The 17,876-nt window shown below is 34.2% G+C and overlaps 1 long non-coding RNA gene across 4 annotated transcripts in view; it reads left to right on the top strand.

Annotated features, from left to right (window-relative positions):
* The window catches only part of LOC122201084, a 43,287-nt gene that overhangs the window by 326 nt on the left and 25,085 nt on the right, over positions 1-17,876 (top strand). For 2 of the 4 annotated variants that reach the window (XR_006194070.1, XR_006194072.1), the window contains exons 2-3: positions 7,305-7,381; positions 7,968-8,160. This is a non-coding gene — a long non-coding RNA (uncharacterized LOC122201084). Of the gene's footprint in view, positions 1-7,304; positions 7,382-7,967; positions 8,161-9,245; positions 9,329-11,842; positions 11,869-17,876 lie in introns of those variants that run through there. The other 2 variants (XR_006194075.1, XR_006194073.1) reach the window with 2 other exon arrangements.

Genomic DNA, 17,876 nt, shown 5'->3' with positions numbered 1-17,876 from the left:
AAGGGAGGATAGAACGGTTTCTCTGAAAAAAAAAAAAAAACAAACAACTGACAATTTAGCTGCTATCTAAAGGTGTCACTTATGTTAACTTCAAGAAAAATTAAGGGGGAAATATCCCAGATAAAGGAATTTCCATACTATTGACATACAAGGTACCATTAGAAACCAATGTGAATAGATCAGAGGGCCAAAGGAGAGGGGAAAATGAGTGGAAATTGATAAGCAGATAGGTTTTAAAATAATACATAGAATAAAAATCCATTTATGTAAAATAGCATACCAGTATCTATATTGATTTATATACATAGAGATACACTTTCTGAGCTATTTGGTGTTTTTGTTGTTGTTGTTATTAATGAATATACATATGTTTTTATAACAATACTATTGAAGCACAAACAAAATCACTGAATGGATATTTCTAGAAAATCTGCAGTCAAAAAAAGATGACCTAATGTAAGCACTGCCATATATATGTGAAAAATCAGTGAGTTTATTTTGAATGACTATTTAGAAAGCTGTATCTTTCCAGACAGGACTAAATTCTTAAGTTCCTTTATTTCGTGGCTCAAATGCTGTTTAATGAGAGGTTTATTATCCAGAGACATAAGTTATATACTGTTGATAAATAATATATACAACTAAAATTCAAATATGAAACTACAGTCAGAGTAGACTCCTGAATTCCTAGACACTCATATCTGGAAAGTCATTACTGTATAATCAATCTATGCTCCAAAAGTATAAAAGATATTATATCATGGGAAGCATCTTGAAGGGAATAAAAATTATTTACGGCAGCGCTGACCAAAAAAGTATTGCAAAGTTTCCACAGTTTCCTTAAGAAAAATTTGGTCAAAGAATAAAACTTTGTTTTTCTTTAAGATTTTTCTTTAAAATACTAACATAATAATGAGCATTTTAAATCTGTAAGAAGGAGAGGTAATACATAGCATTTCTAAACTCTGTTTGCCAATAGGTCCTGTTTTAAATTATCATCCTGCATTGCTGATATTCTATAAAACATATTGAAAATATTATTGGAGAGATGGAAGTTTAAAAATATTCCATGAATATTCATGTCATCCCTATATATGTACATGTATGTGAACTCTAAGAAATCTATAAACTTCAAATTTTACACAAAGAGGAAACAACTTTAACCCGATTTGAAAGACTTAGCCATTTAATTCATTCTTTTAGTCAATCAGTTTGCAACTATTTTTTGAGAGCTAACTCATCCCAAGCCCTATTCTGCATCGCAGAGACCTGATTTGTGTAACTCATCCTCAATTAAGAGAATCAAACTTTTAATTCAGTGATAAGGCTTGATAAGGCCTTATCATGATAAGTCATGACAAGGCTTGATATTTTATCTAAAAATATATACTTTTTCTCATTATAAAACTGGTACAAATCTATTATAGAAAAGTGTATCCAGTACTGGAAAGTAGAAACAAGGGAAGAGTCACCCATAATTTTACCACACAAAAATGATCATCTTAATTTTTTCATTTATGTATGTATGTGTCTATTTATGTATAAAATATTTGTGATATTATATGCATATTTTTATACCTTTTTTCAATAAGAAACAGAATAATACAAGAGTACAGGATCTGCGATCAAAGTTTCTGGGATCAAAGTTCAAATTCCAACTCTCATGTTCTAATGATGTAAGCTCAAGCAGTTTACCTAACACCTTTCTCTCTTGGTGTTATCCACTATAAAACAGGAATGATAACAGTACTTGCTGTGTTTTGTTAATATGAGAATTAGAAAGTTACATAAATGTTTGGAATAGTGTTTTAAATATAATGAGCTTTCAATATACACTAGCTACTAATTAAATACTAAAATATACTCTTTCTACCACAATATTAACTTTTTGTGAATGTTTTAAGTTTTTTACTTATATTTTAATTCCAATGTAGTTACCTTACAGTGTTATAGTAGTTTCATGTGTACAATATAGGGATTCAACAATTCCATACATTTCTCAGGGCTCATTGTGTTAAGTGGACTCTTAAGCCCTTCACCTTTTTCACCCATTGCCCCTCACCACATATTACATTAAATTGATATTATATTAGTGGATAATTAGACTTCTTCCATGCTTTCCTTATTATTAAGAGCACTAGAATAAAAATCTTTCTGTATAAAGAATTTACTTTCTTTTTAATTACTCTTAAAGATACACTATCAGAACAGGAGCTATGGTTCAAAGTGGATGAAGACCTTTAAAGATTTTTTTAGGAAAGCAAAATGGCCTCCATTAAGGTTGTACCAACTTATGTTTCTTCAAAACTACATAAGCAGATTCTTTTCACAATGCTGAGTATTTTGATCTTCAAACAAAGAGTTACTTGGGTTACCTTGTGGAACAACAATTCTTTGTCAGGCATTAGGGCAGAGAGTGGTTAGAAAAGCAAACCAAATCCGTGGCATCCTGGAGGCTCATCATCTTTTCTTTATTGATTTCTATCAACTCTTCATACTGCATTGTAGCATCTTGAGCCCTGTTTGAGCTATGTTGAATAGTTGCTGAGTGACAGATCACATAAAACTTTTTTTTTTATGATGTTTACTATGTATTTACCAATGTGTCCTTTTTTCTTTTGACTTAAAAAATTCTTCGAGTACTATTTAAACCCCTAAATTCAAAATTCATTATTTTATAACATTTACTTGATTCTTATCTGAATTTAAATTGTGGAAGACCTGAAGTTTAGAGAGAAAGTATATAAAGGTTATTAAAGTTATCCATACATGTTATCCAGAAGTAACTGCAACTAGAAATTTGTGCATATATATATATATATATATATATATATATATATACATGTATTTTACACACATATATATATATACACACACATAGTGTATACATATCAATATTAAAAATAAAGATAGTATAATTTAATGAGTGGTTCATGTCAATTAAAACATTAAAAGGAATATTGCTAAAAGTTGCCAAATACTGAAAAGACAGTTTTGTTCATGAGAATTTACTCCCAAAATTCTGGGTCTATTGTTGTCTTAGGTACTTAAAATCTTGCAAACTGTATTTATTATTATTTTGGATAGAAGATAAACACTTTCTGCTTATGGGATTTACCACCAAACACTAAATGAGCATGTTAATGTATGAAACAAATATTGAGTTGTCAGAGATAGAACAAATATACAGTTGTTATTTGTTTGTATGCTTATCAAGGACTGAAGTTTAGTGACTTTTAATTTTCTTTAATTCTACCTCATATTTGAGAAGCTGACTTTTTCCCCATTTGAATTGAGAAAGATTTTTTTACTAGTTAGAACAAAATATTAAACTTTATCTTAACTATTTATAAACATTTGAGATTCTAATACAACTAGAAAAGTTTTTAGATGATCTGCTGCATTAATATATTCATCAACAAAGCAAAATCAGAACATTTGTTGAAATGATGATTTTTCTGAAGACTGGTTCTCTTTTTTCTTTCACTCTTTCATGATGGTTTATTTTAAATATTTTTTTTTTTTTTTTGCTTCCCGGACATACATATGTGAACAAACATCTCCACTGGAAAAAAAATAATGTATATCCATTTCAGCCAAAATTACAGTAGAATTTACCTCAGTAAAAAGCAGGTTTTCCACACACATTTGTTCTTGTTTGGTTCACTCATTTTCAAAAGAAGAAAATGGTAAAGGATAAGAATATTAGGGAATAAAATTGGATGTAATAATCTGTACAAGTAGCCTTTTTAAGTAGGTAAAATTTTATGAACACTGGAATGAGGTTTCTACAAATATTCATTCATATACATTTATTACAAATACATTTATATGACAAAACATTTTTATATATCCAAGAATCAATAGCTTAACAGCACATAATTTATAAGAAAAATTTACTATCATTGTCATTGTTATTCTACTAAGTACATGATCTTTTTTTTTTTTAATTTTTTTTAACGTTTATTTATTTTTGAGACAGAGAGAGACAGAGCATGAGCGAGGGAGGGTCAGAGAGAGAGGGAGACACAGAATCGGAAGCAGGGTCCAGGCTCTGAGCTGTCAGCACAGAGCCCGACTCGGGGCTCGAACTCAGGGACCGTGAGATCATGACCTGAGCCGAAGTCCGTCGCTTAACCGACCAAGCCACCCAGGCGCCCCCATGATCTTTTTATACAACATGACATTTTGTATATTCAACTTTGAATATTTTCACAAATCCTTTTCTTAGAAAGTTGATAGTTCTGTTATCACAAATAGAAATAAACTGAGGTTGGTGATACAATCACCTTTGTTCCGTATGCTGAATATTTAAGTCAGCACTCCGTAGAAGTTGTGATTTTTTTTAAGAAATATTTTAAGGAAATGTATGAAGTCTCTATGTGCCTAGGAAAATCTCAAGGAATATTAAAAATGAAATTTTATCTTCCTTTGTCTTTTTGTATCTTCTGGTAAAACTTCATTAAAATGTATCCAAATTTCAAAAGTAGATTTTATATTTGTATTCCAGACCATACATATTCTTCCTTTTCTCAAAGCTTCTCAAAACGAAGCTGAAATGTGCTAAATGGATTCTGACATATCCTCCTTTATAGATATATAAATTGACAGAAACTGTTAGAAAGATTGGGTTGTAGAATAAATTAATTTTGACAGTGAAAGGATAAAAAAAATGCACTCAAGAAATATAGTGATCGTGACACAAGATCTGAATGAGAACTACAACAAAATGTTTTCTTTTTAACTGGAAAAGAAAAAGAGATGTCTAAAATAACCTTATCAAAGTTCCCACAAAGGCTAAAAAAAAAAAAACATATACCTGAGAATAATGTAGATGAATTTTTTTTTTGTAAGTTTATTCTGAGAGAGAGAGAGAGAGAGAGAGAGAGAAACAGGGGAGGGGCAGAGAGAGGAAGAGAGAATCCCAAGCAGGCTCCATGCCATCAGCACAGAGCCCAATGCGGGGCTCCAACTCACTGTGAGATCATTACCTGAAGTGAAAACAAGAGTCAGATGTTTAACTGCCTGAGCCACCCAGGCGCCCCATAGATGAATCTTAATTCATAGATACATAGATAGCTCTGCATACAAAATTAAAAGCCTAAAAATATGATATAGGTGGGAAGAGTATTCTTTTTAGAATCCATTACCAGTGCTTTCATTATATTTTTAAAGTTCAGAGACTTTTAGTTCAAGGCAGTCTTTAAACATAAGTGTAATTCCCCTACCTCCCCAAATCCCATTTGGCATTGGGGGATCCCCAGCTTAAGCTATCTATCACTGCATCCAGAGAGCAAAACTACCTTGACATATACTTTCCATTGAACCAGAGACCACGATCAGCTCTTCTGTTCACAAGAGATGCTATTGTGGAAACTAACTGGCAAATCGCTAAGAGCACCGTAGCCACCCACACTCCTCAGTCTAACTCTTACTTAAAAACATGAGTAAGAATTATCAAATATTTGGAGTAAAGATCTAACAACATAAAAGGGACTAAGATGGATTAAAACGAAACATAATGCAAATGATAAAAGAATTTTAAAATTCAAATCTGTATTCTCAGCAAGGCTATCTGCAAAAAGGAATAATTATATAACTAAATGAGGGCTATCAGATATTTTAAGATTGATTCCTAAAGGGAAAAAATCCAATAAAATGGCACAAGTGAAGAGGAAATTAATGTTCTGGAAGTTAAAGTACTAACACCAAGTGTTGAACAAATGAGACCTAATAATTACATGTTTTACCTACTTTTTTTTTTTTTTCTCAGAGTAATTTGAAAATGTGTAATTAATTATCTTTTCTCAAAATGAAGCTTAGGCACACATAGTTTTCCAGATTTAACTAAGCTCACCCAGTTAACTAAAATTTATTTATATTTTATTTTTACCATTTTAATAAAGAACAACCATAGAATTTAAAGCCATAGAATTTAAAAAGATTTTTTTCTTGGCCTTCCCCTAAGGCATGAATAAAATTTTCTGTAGTCTCTTTCACTCTCTCTATCTTATCTGAATGACCTACTAGAATTAGATTATATCAGGTCAAAGGTTGTATGGATTGATCTCCAATGGTAGGGTCAGTTTCTGGATTCACAAATATCTCCATGACTTTATTCTCATCTCTCTCCAGCCTATTATACCAGCAGACTCACACTGAGCAGGGATACTGTAACCTCCCTCTAGGGGATTACTGTGACACAAACATTTATCCCCCATGAAATCTGGGGTAATCTTTTAGGTTGTATAAAAAGTTAACTAAATTTTAAAATGAAGCAGTGAAACTTGATTAAGTTACTCTCTTTACTACTTCACTATTATGCCTTTTCTGAAAACAACAAGGATAGGTTCCAAAAAAATCTAAAATCTACACATCGGAAATTCCAGAAAGAATAGAATTAAATAATCAAAAATAAAATAAAATTTGTCATTTCTAAAAAAAAAAAAAAAAAATCACAAACTTCCTCATGGAATGAGCCCTTCAAGAACCAACCAGGACTTTTTTTTTTTTTTTTTAAATACACACACCTAAATCTTTTAGATGAAAGTTCAAAATTTGAAGAAAGTGAGAGAATTTTAAATTCTACAGAGAAGTGAAAAACGTATCCTATATTACAGATAAAAATGTCTGGAAACACCAGAGACTGGTGGCGCTCGAATAAATTTAGCAGGGTTTACTATTCTGAAGATGACTGAGAAGCTGAAGAACTGACAAGAACTTTTGAAAATCTCATAGAGCTGGGATACCTAAAATAGTCTGAAGGTTATCAGGGAAGAGGGGACCAGAGCAGGTGTTTGTTTATTTGTTTTTTTTCTTTGAAATACAAGAGATCCTGAAAGGCCAAACTCTAAGAATAACAATGAATCAGATGCAGTACAGCTGTGGGGTGCCTGAGTGGCTCAGTAGGTTGAGTGGTTGAACATCACTCTTGATCTTGGTTCCCGGTCATGATCTCATGGTTCATGAGATTGAGCCCTGTGTGGGGCTTTATCACTGACAGTGTGGGCTTCCTTGGATTCTCTCTCTCCCTCTCTCCCTACCCCTGCCCTGCTTACTCTTGCACTCTTTCTCTCAAAATAAATAAATAAACATTAAAAAAAAAAGAAAAAGAAAAAGAAACAATGCAGCTGTTACAAGGACTGAATGCTGCCATGGGTTCAATCCCTGATTGAATTAAAATTCATATATCCCTAGCCTCACTACCTGACTAAAGCAAATGTAAATTATTTCCAATGAATAACATCATCCTGAGTCTCAAATTAATTCTTACAATTTTTCCATCTATAATGTCTATTATTCAGTAAAAGAAATGAGCAGTTATGAAAAAGGACAAGAATTACTCAAGCAGCAACACAAAAAAGATCAAACAGATTCACAGGTAAGCTGTACATTAGAGTTATCACACAGAGGCTTTAGGGAGACAAACCATAAGAGACTTAAATACAGAGAGCAAGCTGAGGGTTGCTGGTGGGGTGTTGGGTGGGGGGGGTGGGCTAAATGGGTAATGGGCATTAAGGAAGGCACTCTTTGGGATGAGCACTGGGTGTCATATGTAAGTGATGAATCACTAAATTCTACTCTCGAAACCATTATTACACTATGTTAACTAACTTGGATTTAAGTAAAAAAATAAAATAAAATAAACAATTAAAGACCAAGCCTCATTCATTTTTGTTAACACCAACACTTGTTACGGATTTGATAGACAGTATATAGTTAACAAATGCTTGTTGTCTAAATAAAAAATAAATAAATGCTAAAATTAATATATTCAGGAACACAAATAAGATGCAGAATTTAGACAGTCAACAAAAACTATATTTTTAAATTCTAAAAATCAAGTGGAAATGAAAATGTAATTAAGAACCTAGTACATGTGTGCTTAAGAGCAGATCAGATACAGCTAAAGAGTTAATTATTAATCTTGAAAATTATTAATCTTGAATTATTAATTTTGAAAATAGTTCAGGAAAAAAAAATCCAGACTGAAGTTCCAAGATTCACAGTACTGGCATCCCAGAATGAGAAAAAAAGACAGAACGAGGCAATGGAATATTTAAAGAGACGAGAGCAGAGAATTTTCCAAAACTGAGGAAAGAAATCAAGCCACAGATCTAAGAAATTCCAGGTGACTGTACCTCCCTAGCAAGATGACATGTGAGTATATGTCATGTGATACTACTGAGAGCACAGCTCTCTCCCTCCCGCATTAATGAAGCATTTCTACATGAAGCCTTAGCTGGATAAATGTGTTGCAGACTTCTCACCTGGGCCAGTTCATCTCATTAATCTCAGAGGCAGACGTATAGTGCATTCTATGATGCTGGCAAACAGTAACCTCTACACAAAATACCTTTTAAAATTCCCAAAGAAACGAAAACTAAAACAATATCTCATATTTCACACCCAGCCTCCCCAGGCCAACTTGGCCTGATCGAAATACTTTCTTGAACTCAGTATTGGATAATGGGAACAGAGGTCTGTTTCTTTGACAATTCAGGATTCATCAGACCTTATCTTAACAGTTGCCTACAAGTGAATGAGAATCAGGCTGATTCATAGCTCTCATTTTTCCCATACATCTCTTTGTATCTGGACTTACATATCTCCTTTCTATGTTAACAACTGGTAAATGCTCATAAGTTAAATCCTTTTTCTGAAAAGTTCAACTTTAATCCTGTATTCTGTTTTCTATTCATGCTTTTTAAATTCTCCAATTTAAAATATCTACTCCTCTTCTCTTTTTAATATCCCTTACACAGTTTTCTCTATCCTTTTCAAATTTCCTCTGTTAAGTTGTTTTTGCTGTATCACTTGCATATAATAGACAGATGCTTTTTCCATGCTTGTGAACCTTGTTATTTTCAGTGAGAATTTAATGCATTTGCATGTATAGTTTGGACTATTACCGATTATAACTAAATATAAACTAGATTTTATTGTTTCCATGATTGCTTTTGTTTGGTTGTTTACTTTTCTGTTGAGGTCACTTTCAAGGTTACTAAGCATTTTCTTTTTACTGTACATATTTTTTGGAAGAGTAAACTCTATCCTGACCTTAATTTGACTACTTTTGTTATAGACAGAACCACTTGGTTTTCTAATTTATCTGGAACCTATATAAAAATCTCTCTCAAAGCTATAGTCACAAGGTTCATTTTGTAGGTTTAGACAGATTTCCTGTTGAGCTTAGGCAATGACTGTGAATTTGGTGTGAAATTTGTATTTTCCTTTATTTTAAGGAACGTGCCAGAGTGCACTCTGCCTAACAAGTACCCACCTTATTTTTATGTGGATGCCCTAGGGTTCTGCTTCGTTTCCCAATCAAGGGTGAGCTGTTGAGGCTTCATTTCAAATAGAAATAATCTATCCAAGGGACTTACTTTATAATTTTTTATCTTTCCTACAGCCAAAGGAAGGAGAAACAATAAGCAAAACTTACAGGTTTTGACCAATATTGTTATTATTCAAAATAAATAGAGAATATCATTTGAGATTGCCTCTTACCACCAATGTTTTTTTTTTTTTTAAAGTTCTATCCCTGTTTATTTTTCTTTTTACATTTTGTTTTGAATGAGCATTATCTAGATTATCTTATGGATTCCTAGTAGTCAGATAAATATAAAATGGCAAATTCTTCCATTTTCCCCCCAAGTATCTGGTGATTAATGATTTATCTACAGTGGTAATAAAGGGCTTTTAATCTAGAGTTATAGTCTGTATCTTTTCTCCTCTCCCAATTAACTCCAAGTTCTCTCATTAATTTCTCCTTCAATCCCTCTAGTTACAACCTGTCTCTTTTGATAGTATTAACTTACTTGATCTTTAATCTCTTCTGAAGTAGCCTGTTCTTCTTCAGTTCATATTATCTCTTTTAACATGTACCTCTTTATCCTTCCTGCGGTCAAGTGCTTTTTTCTAGAAACCTGTCTATAGCTTTTCATAGACTTGGTATTCTTCTCTAAGAGGCTGGGAGTAAGCTGCAGAGAATTTAAAACTGTGATCAGAATCCCTTGTAGATAAATCCAGTCACATGTATAAAAAGAAATGAAGAGCTGACTTAGCTACATGAAGTGTCATCAAGGTGATGAGGGTGATGATAAATAGCAGACACGGTGGTGGCTCCACTGGCAGTATAGCTTAGATAAAAATAAGGCAGTAGCAACAGTGGTGGTGTTTTGATGATAGCTATATTGATAACTATGTTAAGAATACCAGCAAAAGTAAGTGGTAAGTTGAAATAATGAGGGCAGTTATAGTGCTATTTTGAGAGACAGTGATGGTGGTGATGGCAGAGGTGGTAGTCGTAGGGTGAGTGATGGATCTCGTCTCCTGAAAAATGTTTCCCTACCTCTCAGTCTACACCTATCCTGCCTGAGGCCCTTTCCCTAGTTATGCTATCACTAATGTCTGGGAGTAAGGAGACTCACCAGCCTTGTTCTACAAGGGATAAAAGGTTACTATCTAACCTCATTGTTACAGCTAAAGAAAGAAAGATGCACCCCCTAGATTTTATAGAGAAGCTGGAAGGCATTAGTCTATAACAAGAATTACATATGTAAATTTATAAAGTAATAAATCCATTTTCTTAGCTACAGTATCGGGATGTTAATAATACTTCCTCATCTAATTGTGAGGTTAAGGTGAGACAATACCATCTGTCAAACACATAATAGCTTTCTAATGGCTTTTGAAAACATTTTTTTTTCCTTTCTTTTCTGTTTCCTTAAAACTTATAGTCCAACCTGGCATGCAAACTGTTACTTCAGTTTGAAAAGCAGGCTCCCATATGAAAAAAAAAACAAAAAAACAAAAAAACAAAAACAGTTCCAGGTTTTAATGAAGTTGGTTCACGAATTAATTTTCAAAACACACGATTCTTGAGAGGGAATTGGCAGGATCTAGTTTAAACAACTGGGTAGGAGATTTGTCCCAAATGTCAGGAATAAGTTTCCAAGACATGTCCCCTCAAAACCCTTATGTTATGGTTTATTTTATAAGAGCTCAAGTAGAAGAAAAAAAAAAGTGTATTGTATTTTGTTTGGGCCATGATAGGGAGCACAGAGCTTATGACAACAGACAACACAGATATAGGTAAGAATGCTCAGGTTAGAAGCCACAGCATCACAAAAACACAGAACATTTTCCTTTAATGAGTGCCTAGGATTACACATTTTGCAAAGAGTACTAAAGGAGAGACATCTTCAAAAACAATCCACAATAAACAATGTACTGAAGGCAAACTTTTACCAGTTGCAAATCCAAAAGCTATGATATTTCTTCTTCCAGAAAAAGACAAGTTTGGCCTCCACTTCCCTTCAATTCACCACCTTGAGGCTAGAGCCATCTTTTCAAAAGAAACATCTGATTATTCCATCTCTCTGCTTTTGAATCTTTTGATGGATACTCAATATTCTTAGAATAAAGGCAAGGTTCTTTGTCATGGTCCCAAGGTCCAGCATGGTTTTGTTCTAACCTATCAACAACCTCACTCTCACTTCACATCATGCTCTGCCTTGCTGATCCCACTTCAACTGCTTCGTCTTTGTTCACTGCCACGCAGACAATTTATCCCCACAGCCTGGAATATTCACATCTTCCTAAGAATCTTTGTTCACACTAGAGTGCAATGGACCTTCACCTCAGGGAAGCCTCCCCCGAAATTCCTTACCTAAAGCCAAGTCATACTCTTTGTGACTCTCATGACTCTTTTCCATGTTATTTACTATAGTAATTCCCATTTGTTTAAAATATGATTTGAATAATATCTTTTGTTTCCAAATTAAATTTCAAACTCTGTGAGGGCAGGGATTGTGGCTGTTTTTTTCTTTTCACTCAGGTTCCTGATACCTTCCATACTAAGACACACAGTAAGTATGCATCTTCTATTCCAAATGACCTTCCCTATCACATTAGGTGGGGTGAAACCACGAGTCACATAGGAACTCATTAAAGCCCAAGGAAAGAGGAATTAAAACCTTCATTGTAAGGGGTAAATTTCCTCACCATTTTTTTGTTAAAAAAGAAATAAAGTACATGTATATTCATAATATAACATCTAGAATTGATAACCAAATATATTTATAATTATACTAAGAAAGATATTAGTATTTATATTTATTTATATTATATTATTATATATTTATTTATATATTTATATTATTTATTTTTATTTATATTAATTTTTATATATTTATATTATTATATTTAAATTCTTTTTTCTGACATATAAGTTCTGTGAGTCTAAAAGAAATTTCATTGCTATATCCAACATATCTATGTGTTTCCATAAAAAATGTCTACCCATGACAGATCTGGCACTCTTTAAATTTTTTTTTAATATTTATTTTTGAGAGAGACAGAGCATGAGAGGGGGAGAGGCAGAGAGAGAGGGGGACATAGAATATGAAGCAGGTTCCAGGCTTTGAGCTGTCAGCCCACAGCCCGACTTGGGGCTCAAACCCATGAACTGCGAGATCATGACCTAAGCTGAAGTCGGACGCTTAACCAACTGAGCTACCCAGGCAACCCCAGATCTGGTATTCATAACAAAATATTACCATCAAGTTTTGGTTTCCCAAAAAAGATGAAAATGAGATAAATAATACTCCTTGCAGAATATTACTTCTCAAGCAGGAATTCTTTACAGATGGGCATAGTTTCTATGTTTGATTGACGACATGGCTTTTTTACATACAATATTATGACACAATTAATGTTGCTTATCTACACTCACAGTGTTTTTTTAGAACAGACTATGAATCCCATTCTCACTAACTCCTTGTCCTACCCATCTTACTCAATGTTATGGCTGAAGTTCTAAACATCAGACAAGAGACCACACATAGATGACTTCAAGGGTCATTGCTAGGGGAAGTGGAGATCCATGAACATGTCAAATCCAGGCAGAATATACATAAATAACAAGTAGTATATAGTTCCAATACTTATGTATCCCTCACTCATGCTAGAAGCTAGGGGTTAAGTGCATAAAGCCCTCAAAAATGGCACAAGTCATCAGTCTGGTAAATTTATGTTTCTAATTGCCACTATTAATGTAAACCCACCCACACATTCATATTTTATTCATTCCTCTCTACTATGTTCAAATCACTAAGAACTTATTTCTTCCTTGTATCTGAGAGACCTGCACTAATTTTCTGCAATGGAACCTGGATTATGTTATAAGGAAGGTTCAGAGCTCATCAGAGTTCAGGATCAAACCCACCACCTGGTCTACTATGTAGGGTTTTTGCCTGGAGGAATCAATGGTAATGGCAATCTAACTGCTAATTCAAGAATGCTCCTGAATATATTACTCTAATGGTTAAAATGATGAAGACCTAGACTTATGGGAGATGTAAAAACAGGTCCTTATCAGCTCCATCTTCAACCAAAGGTAAATGCACAGGTCCCTGCTAAAACCACCATACATAGGCTCCAATACATCAAGGTATCTGGCGAGTCTCTGCCTCCTATATCCCATTCTTAACCAGTTTTATGTTGATTATGCCTCCATTATCCATCCTCTTATCCTGAGATATACTGCAGGGCTCACAACATTCAGACAGATACTTCATTGTCACTATGCACTGTGCTTTCAATCTGAATTTAACCTCCAACATGGGCTTCTGGATTATTCTAGGCTCCCTGTCTTAAAACTCACCTGCCAGTCTCACAGCTCACATGACTTGCCTACTTGCCTTACTGAGTCCAGAGTCTTTAGCTTCACTTCTTTGGAAGGAGGTTTGGCAAAAAATACAATGGATGGATTTATAATTCTCTTGGGCCAACAAATGTTAGTGGAGAGAAAAACCAGTACGTCTCATAGGAGTTTATTTATCTCGACCAAAGAATGCCAAATTTAAGACTTCTGTTGTATAGCTGCTTTATTGCAGTTTCCTGTGCCAGCACTCCAGCTGATAGGAGGCAAGTCATGTCTAGACCAGTCAAGCTTGAGTGTATTAGCCTCAACAGCAGCTTATATGTAGCTACCTTCTCCCTCTAACTTCTTCCCAACATCCACCAGGTTGACATATAAAAAGATGTTTACCTTATTATTTACCAAAACAGGAAAGCATCTAAAAGCTAAAATAAACTGCACTAGAAAATGTGAAAAAGGAGAATGGTTAGGTCACAGTTTTTTTTTTCTTTTTTTTAATGTGTACTCAAAAGAAAGATTTGCTCTCCAAAATCAATTTCTGCCCACTCTGATTCTTGTGTGAGTGTTTTGACAAATGCTTTGAAGAAGCCTTAAGAGGTAGGAATCAATATTGAGATTACACTAACTGGCCTATAAACAATTCTTGCCTTTGCAGCCAAAATCTCAGGATAAAAGCCACAGAAAGAGGTCATATTTAACTGATTTTTATATGAGAAGCAATAGACAGAGTTGGGACACATGAAATCTGCTTTTTTTCTGCTAGATATTTGATTTCTAAATCCTCACTTATCATATATTGAGGAAAAAGCTGACAAGAGTTTTAGATTGTATCTGGAAAACTATAAAGTTTATACCTTGGAGATTTCCTTATTTAACACATATAAATAACTGTTGATAGCTAAATTTAGATATTTGGGTAAAAAAATCTCCCCATGACAGGCCACCTGTTTTAATATCCTTCCCATAAACATGTGAGGCAAGATGTCATAATGGCTCTATAAACTGGGCACTAGCAACCCAGACAGCTAGTTAGTTAGTCCCAAAATGACTTAGAAGAGCCTTCAGCAAAGTTATATGTGAGCCTCTGCATCATAGACAACTACTCACCCTTTTCTAAGGCCTGGCCTTCCTCTCTATCAGCAGCCACCTCCTTTGGGTATCCAGACCTTCGTTAATTTTCCAATGGTAAGAACATTTAAAAACTAGAGGGACTGATGGGCTGTTTGTTTGAGAACAGACTAATTCATGGAATCACAGAAGAGGTGAAACACAAGGCCACAGGAACCAGGAACCAGAGCAAATACGGTGGCAGATATTTATAGACTGTCCCTTTAGATTGCTGCCTGTGAATGGCCAACTGGAACTACAAGCCAGCCCTCATCCTTTGAGGAGGGTGAGAGAGCAGTAGGTAATAGACTGAAAAACCACACTGGAGTAGGGCTCCTGGGTGGCTCAGTCGGTTAAGCATCCAACTCTTGGTTTCAGCTCAGGTCATGATCTCATGGTTTCATGAGTTTGAGCCCTGCATTGGGCTCTGTGGTGACAGCACAGAAACTGCTTGGGATTCTCTCTCTCCCTCTCTCTCTGCTTCTCCCCTGTTCACACCTTCTCTGTCTCTCTCAAAAATAAGTAAACTTTTAGAAAGAAAGAAAGAAAGAAAGAAAGAAAGAAAGAGAGAAAGAAAGAAAGAAAGAAAGAAAGAAAGAAAGAAAGAAAGAAAGAAAGAAAAAGACCGACCACATTGGAGTACCAAAGAAAGAAGAGCTCCCAATGGAAGAGATGCTGGTAAGGCAAACAGAAACAATGTCAACACAGTGCTCCAGAATCCAAGGAGTGTTTTAAAAAGAGAAAACTGAACCAACATTTATCCCACTTGTGCTCAATTTTATACCTATAACTTCATTAGGTAAAAGTAAACTCCCTCCTCAAAAGCCGATTTCCAAGTAAGTCAAAATACCACTACCACCTGTAGCACTGTCATTTAAAAATGTTAATGCTAGGATTCTAGCAACATTATAGTATCACTTTTAAAAGCATAAGAAACTCCACAATATGCATTCAAATAACATGTTTTTTAATGAGATGAAGTGCATCCATTTTATTTCAAAAGATGAGTCATGTGAGAATGATTCAAGATAGCATCTATCACATGCAGACCCTATCAGGCATATAAAAAGGCATAAAAAGTCTTACTCTGGGCATTCTAGCAGATTTAGGTGAAGTGAAATAAAATTTCTAGGTTCCCCAACAAAGGCTTATTTACACTGAATTTCACCATAGTGGGCCCAGTCTCCTTCTAGAACAGCACCTGGTAATTTTAATAGGCTTTCCCTGATCACTCTGATCTCCCCTGTTTTTAAGCATCAAAAGCTTAAGCTATTATAATTTCAATTTATTTTTGTTAATTATTATTAATTTCATAAGATAGAGTAAAATGATAAGGTAGTATGAAAAGATAAAATTTAGCATAAAATGATATACCTGGACTATAAGAAACAAAAGATTAATGTTTTTATCATCTATTCAGGACATTAAATTTGAGGGAAAAAGTACTGATGGCCTTAAAGTTCTATTTCCCTATTCTTCTTAAATTGTACTTTCTTGGGGTGCCTAGGTGGCTCAGTTGGTTAAGTGTCCTACTTTTGATTTCATCTCAGATCATGATCTCATGGTTTGTGGGTTCAAGTCCCATATCAGGCTCTGTGCTGACAGCTCAGAACCTGGAGCCTGCTTCAGATTCTGTGTGTGTGTCTCTCTCTGCTCCTCCCCTGATGCTCTGTCTCACTCACTCTCAAAAATAGATAAACATTTAAAAAAAATTTTAAGTGTACTTTCTTTAGTTTCTTAATTTTTATTCACTCTTACAAAGTGAATTGAACACCTAATCAATGCTCAATCTTGATGAATAAGAAATGAGCTATATGGTGAGTGAAACTTTTTCATTGTTGTTGATCACTCCCAGAATTTAAAAAATTTTAAATAGAATTCTTTTTAGCCAGTTGCAAATGCCTGTGTTTCTTCAGTCACTGAACTGCAAAGAGATAAATCCGAAGAAAGTGGTATCCTACTTTTTTGCACCAAGCGTCACCTTTCAGTAGCCCCAACTCAAAACCAAATTTTCCCAAGAAATCTGAGCAACACTTCTCTTTAGAAGAAAAGGAAAATCTGGGGGCACCTGGGTGGCTCACGATTGAGCATCCTCCTCTTGATTTTGGTTCAGGTCATGATCCCAGGGTTGTGGGATTGAGCCCATGTCCGGCTCCAAGTTAGCATGCTTGAGATTTGTTTTCTTCCTTTCTCTCTCTCTCTCTCTCTCTCTCTCTCTCTCTCTCTGCTTCTGCTCCCCTCCTCTACTTGCTCTCTGTCTCTAGAATAATTTAAAAAAAAACTTTTAAATAAATAAAGAATAAAAGACAAATCTAATATTTATAACTAGAAAAAAAAGCAAACTTGTTTTGTTTTCAGTTAGCTAGACATAGAAAAAATCCTTGTTTCTTCTTAGATGCCTGACAGGTTGAAAACTAGTTCAGTAAAACAGACATATAAGAAAGAGCAAATGCCATTACTTTCTCATATCTTGACAAAACAATGGGATTTTCTCCACCAAAAATATGGCTTAAGTATGCTGAGCAAGGTGATTTTGTTGACAATGCTACCAGTTATCCTATTCAAAACATGCCTTACTTGCCTGAGTACTTTAACATAGTTTAAAATCTATGCACTTTTTGTTGTTGTTGTTGTTGTTGTTGTTGTTGTTGTTGTTACACAAAGGTTTTCTTTGCTTTCATGCACATCTGCCAGCAGTCTTTCTAACATATTTAAGAAACCCATAGCCATAATTCCAAAGACATTCTAGAAGCATATTTTCCATCTGCTTATTCTATCCAATATCAAAAAAGAGATACTAATGAAATATAAACTAATCACTTTAAGCAGCTCCTTTGTAAAACATAATAATCTTTCCAATAATCATATTAATTTCTACCCTAAAATCTGTATGTGTTAATTTTTAATAAATTTTTAAAGGAATACCTTCATGATAATGCTTTTTACTGGCATACCTAGTTTATCAAGCAACTTTTTTGCTAACCTGCTAAACAGTTGCAAAGAGTTTATTAATATTACCCCTTATCCTTGATCTGGTTTTTTTATTTCCATTCTATGAAACTATTATGTTCCAAGAAATACTAGAGTTTGAGCAATAATTCTG

The sequence above is a fragment of the Panthera leo genome, chromosome A1, assembly GCF_018350215.1.
Source record: "Panthera leo isolate Ple1 chromosome A1, P.leo_Ple1_pat1.1, whole genome shotgun sequence".
NCBI classification, from domain to species: Eukaryota; Metazoa; Chordata; class Mammalia; order Carnivora; family Felidae; genus Panthera; species Panthera leo.
The sequence above is the reverse complement of the archived record's forward strand: the minus strand, read 5'-3'. Positions and strand labels throughout refer to the sequence as shown.